This window comes from Lissotriton helveticus, chromosome 12 (assembly GCF_964261635.1).
Source record: "Lissotriton helveticus chromosome 12, aLisHel1.1, whole genome shotgun sequence".
Lineage (NCBI taxonomy): Eukaryota > Metazoa > Chordata > Amphibia > Caudata > Salamandridae > Lissotriton > Lissotriton helveticus.
The window spans coordinates 704,659,512-704,665,206 of record NC_136073.1 but is presented as its reverse complement, the minus strand read 5'-3'; the positions used below and the strand labels follow the sequence as shown (position 1 = coordinate 704,665,206).

Sequence of the window (5,695 nt, the reverse complement as noted above, 5' to 3'; positions counted from 1 at the left end):
AAGAAGATTGGCAGGTCAACATGGAGAACCTACACCACTGTGAAGACCCTACACAGAATGAGGAGGAGGAAGATGGCCATGAGGATGAGTAGAAGGGGAGGTGAGGGTCCAGGACAGCCAAGAAGTTTAGAAACTCCAGGACCACCAGAGGATTTGGAAAACTTAAACCAACAGGGGACCAATACCATGTCCAAGAACTAGGAAAACCAAGAGGATCAAGACCAGGAAGAATAGGAAAAGGATTTCTAAGAGGACTAGGAAAATAAGGAGGAAAACCAGGAGGAGGGAGACCAGTAAGAGGAAGAAGACCATGAAGAGAAAGCAGAGGCTAGGAGGTCCAGAACAGCAGCCACCACCATGACCACCATGAAAAACATGAAGGCCAACACCAGGATTGCTAGGAGTAACAGCACCAGAGGATCCAGAGGACCTTGGAAGAGGATGACCAAGATTAGCTGGACCATGAACATAAGGACAATGAAGATCATGAGGGCCAGCAGGACTGGGACCAGAAGAATGAAAAGATTGGAGAACACCAGGGCAAGAGCACCAGAAGAACAACTAGGAGGGACACAGCAATAAGCACCATGGTAAAGATAATCCTTTTAACAGAAGTAGGATCTCAGGAGGATAAGGGCTACTTATGGCCAATGACCAATACCTAGAGACCAGGACCAAGAATATGTAGATGAAGCCTAGTAGGATGATTTTGAGGAAAATATGAGTTGACTGAAGTGAAAGAAGAATAAGAGGATGATCAGGAGGAAGAGACCTAGAAAAAGGAGAACATGAAAATCAATACGAAGATTAGGAGAACTATGAAAAGGAAGACCTTTTAAACCAGGAGCATGAAGAGGAAAACCTATAGGTGGAAGACCAGGAAGAGGAGAATGACCAAGAGGAGTAGAGGGACCAGGGCAACCAGGAAGATCAGGAACACTAGGATTACCAAGTCCACCAAGAGGATACAACTATCAAGGGAATCACAACGGGACACGCATCAGGAGAACTAGGGACAGGAAAAGCAAATGCAGAATGATGATTTGAAAAGGAAAGAGAGATCAACAAAACTGATGGGTACCATTAAGACCAAGACCAGCAGGAAGACCAGGAGCAGGAAGACCAAGGCCATGAAGGAAGGGACTAAGATGGCCAAGAGGATCTAGACAGTGCCATAAGAAGAAGGAGTAGCAGACAACCAAGAGAACTAGAACCACCAAGAGAACGAGGACAACCATGGCAAGGGCCATCATCAACAGTGGCTAAGAACACAGGGCCTACGATGGCAAGTGAGTCTAGGCTACATGTGTTTGGTCATGCCCCTGTTAAATGCTGAACATGTTCTCTTCTGGTTCCTTGATGGACTAAAATCCAACATCTGACTCCAACAGATAACCTCTACAGAAATCACTACGTGAATCTGAGAGATCTTAAGGCACTGTGAGTCAAGAAAACAGAACAACCAGGAAAGAAAAAATTAGACATAAGCACGGTCATCTGTCAAAATCTACTTGTGGTCATATGTATTTAGAATTAGTACAAAAAAGAGCTCATTCGCACACCAACCCACTCTTGCATTCAGACAGAATTTACACTTTGAAGTTTGTAATTCACCACTGACCATCATCATTTGCACAAACTGCCCTTTGGCCTCATCTCAATTTTCTTATCTCCTTGCAGAGCGCTGAATGGAACTGTGCCAACCGTGCTTGCCGTCTTGCATCACCTGGTAAGTATATACATGAGGACAAACAAAGTATTTCAGTGGGAGGCGACAGATATTTCCTGTGTAACATATTGTAACAAATAAAGTTTCTACCTTAATCCAATTTATAGTAGGAGTGTTTTTAAAGGGCAACATTTGGGAACTCTCTTGCATAAAATATTAAATTATAATCCATAAAAATCCTATATGAACCAATTTGCTTCTAGGATGCAAAGAAAGAAGACAATGGATATAAATCTGTCAGTGTTGAGAGTTCCTCTGCAAGAACCACCCATAAGTCTGCCTCTCGGCAGCTCTGGCTCTGATAATAGGTAACAGAGGAACAGAGTGACAGGGAAAGGGAAGGGATGGGACCCAGGGGGAACACCAAGGATGGAGACCTGAAAGAAAAAAGCTGTACCCAATAACAATGGTTTACAACAGAGACATAATACTAACAAAGCTTATCTCGGAGGTTCAATTGTCCAGTTAGACTTTACCATATAACATATACTGGACTCTTCATGAGTTTCCCAACAACAGTACACCCAATCTTAAATCTATATATTTAATAATAATATGTCTATATCATATACATTTGATTAATGCCATGAATCAAAGGAAAATCAGTATTTTCCCGCTAAGGTTCCTAAAGTCAATATGTGCAGAAACTACCCCACAATTTAGTTCAAATAATCCAAATACACAACATTTCTGGAATATCCTTACAATCCAAACTTGAAGCATTCAAGACTCCAGTCCACAAATAAGAAGGCCCTCTGAAAACAGGTGCACAACTTGACGGCCATAAGCATGAAATTCCAAATAGCAATGCTGGCACGTGGAATCTGGAATGAATGGGAAACAAGCATCTCAGATGAGGACCAAAGTATGAGAACTGAATGCCGGTAAAGAAAAAAAATGAATTGGTACAGCAGAAACAGCAAGTGGCGGTGAGAACAGAAAAAGGCCCTAATGAAGCCACCGACAGAAACACTCGCTCCCCACTCTGCTGACTAGAGACCTGGGACGTAAAATGGGCAAAAAATGAAGCAAAAAAGGCCTGCTCTGAAAAGCATGCAACCCACTATTCTGGCCAGACACCGTAGGACGCAAAAGGGGAACAGCTTTACCGTCCCCAGAGATAAACCAAGATGAAGTGTAACAACAGCCTTCGTCTTGATTACGTTGAATAGCCGCCACTAGTGCCAGCTTTGTTAAAAGCATTAAGTACCACTACCTTCGGCAATCTCGCCAGACTTCTGAGTCTACAAACTATCCAAAAACCATAGGAAACTAAGGCATCCATCTTAGAGTGGTAACTGAGAATTTGCACTTCCACCAATATCGGGCACCCTGAATATGCTGTATTCCACACAATTAATTTTTCTGTAGCGTGGTATGGATCATGGTCCCACAAGTCCTGACAAACTCCTATGCTGTCATTCCCCCACTGGAAGTTATTTGCTGTCTGGATGTATGGGATTGGCTTTCAGATAGCCTAGCTTCTATTATTATTTATTATGGCTTTGTTATTGGCAGATCTGCACACCCTCAAGTGGGGTTTCCGATGAAACAGAAGAGCCACTCAAGTTGTCCACGGCTATTATCCTGTCACTGGGTGAGTTGGTCATAAATGTATGTATGTATATATTTGTGATAATGCAAGTATATATTGGCCTTTACTAGGGATCAGGTCCTCTGTAACATTAATTTCTGTACACTGCCCTGCACGTAACTTGATCGTCTTAAAAGCTACTATTGCTTCAGTATTTATCGCCCCCCCAGTACATTGGTTGGCGTGCTACTGGAATATGGTGCCCAGTTTACTATATACAGCTATAGTAGTCACATGAGTACCATGTGCTCGTAAGATCATCATTAAATTTTGCAGACCATTGATAACATACCTCCTGGACATGCGTTGAAGAATGGCCTTGATGGGCTGCTCCCCAGCGTTGAGTTCCTTCTTGCATAATTTTATGTTGTGTAATTTTTCAATTATGTCTATTTTTTCTTTTCACTTTACTCTTTCAGCCCATTCTCACTCTAGTGAGGTCCATAAATATTTTGAAAGTAGCTTGATGCAGATAGGTGCAGAGTCCCGTGCCACAACATTACAGCTGCTCTGCAAGCTCCTTTTGGAAACTGGTAAGACTGTCAGTGGGTGGGTGGCAGTGTGTAATTTAGGCAGGGAAAATAGTTAAAGGGATATAATGCTTGTCATAGAATCCGGAGCCCTAAGTTGTATTCCCAACTTACTCCCTTACTTGTCCAACATTGTGCAGCTATAAGCAAAATACTTCAATTTTATATTCTTCAGCTACATTAACTGCCAACTTTTCCTGGTAGAGCACTGCAATTTATTAATAAAGCCTTGCTTACATCAACTTCAATTATGTGAATCATGGTGAAGAAATAAAGGAGTGCCACTGTTTTCTTTTCGGTTAATTGTTCCCATTGTGAGCCATTAATGGGACAGGGACACTGTGAAAACCGATCCTGACATAGACACTGGACAGGAACAGAAAGGGAAATAAAATATGGAGCAGGTCGACACAGACACGCTCAGTGGTACATGATGACACAGACATGCACGGCAAAACAGGAAGGCATTGATAGCCTCATGTGGCTCACAGTAAGAGACTCACAAACCAAAACTGAAAGAGAAGACCCTCAGGGTGGTAATCACAGTTGATAGTGGAAACTTTACTACTTATGTATTAATCTTGATCTTACTAGACAAAGTCAATATATATGTGTTATGAACATTTGGTGTATGGCTTTATTTAATAGATTCAGAAGGAGCCTTTTATCTGGATGCTGTCCGTCACGTACTTGAGGATGACAATCGCAAGGTACCATCAAGCTATTATACGTGTGTTAAAGCACTTTCATAATTAGCAACTCAATCTAATTAAGTTATGCAGTTTTTGCATAGTGCAGTAGTCCTACTTACATGGACTCAGAGCTGTGGTTTGCACACCACAATCTGTTGACTTTCTCCAAGGCAAGTCTTCAGTGGAGGTGTTGGGTCATGCAACCTCCAGCCATTTCTGTCAGTTCAGTGTGTCTTGTGTTCCATTGTCTCCCTGTCCAAGTGGACATATCCCAGTTTTCCTGCCCTAGTCTGTGTCAATGCATTATTTTCAGACCCAATCCCAGAGGTTGCTGATCCCTAATTGTTTAATAAGTGTGTGTTAAAAGAAAGTTTGTGTATGCTGTTAACATATTTAGTCTGAATTTCACATTGAGTTGATCTGTAATACCCCTCACTGAGGAGGAGAATGTTGATGATCAAATAAGGGGTTTTGAAGTTCAGAATATTAATATCTCCTCAAATCTTTAACAACCGTGGTGTAGGGTATTTCAAATGTCTCTACCAAGAATAATATTTGGGCTATGTCTCAGCGAAATCTCACCAAACGTGGATCGATAATACAGGATAATATTCAATGTGCACGTTTGAAAAGTCTGATTGTGTTATAAAAGATGTATTTTATGTAGAAATTGGAATATATGTGACTTTCTTGATGCCATGTATGTCCACAATGTGCCTGACTTCAGTGCCATGGAGAAAGCAAGTAACTCCGTATCAGAATCACCATGTTAGCAAGCACAGGACATAGGCACAAAGGAAAATCAACAAAGCTGTTTTCTTTTGATAACGAACAAAAGGCTGTATTGCCATAACTTTGTCTCTAATGGATTCTCTTTGAGAGGTGTATTGGGTTTGTCATTTTTAACCTCAGGGCACGATATAAACCAAGTTATCCTTAGATATTTTTCAGATTAAACCAGGAACATCAGAGACAGGACTCTGCTAGGAATGTTAGAATCACAGAAATCAAGCATGGATGTATCCTTTGGCAGTTGAAGCCATTGTGGCCAGATTGTGTAAATATACCGCGTGCAGAACCATGTTAGGGATGTGAATTTTAACTACTATAGCTGGATACAGGAGACTGTGACTATTTATGGTCTTGAGCA

General features: G+C 41.5%; 1 long non-coding RNA gene across 1 annotated transcript; it reads left to right on the top strand.

Annotated features, from left to right (window-relative positions):
- Positions 1 to 1,674: 1,674 nt before the first annotated feature.
- LOC144798801 (uncharacterized) lies at positions 1,675 to 3,832 on the top strand. The gene is made up of 3 exons (XR_013603652.1): positions 1,675 to 1,729; positions 3,248 to 3,326; positions 3,743 to 3,832. It is a non-coding gene; the product is annotated as an uncharacterized LOC144798801 (long non-coding RNA).
- The last annotated feature ends 1,863 nt before the right edge of the window (positions 3,833 to 5,695 follow it).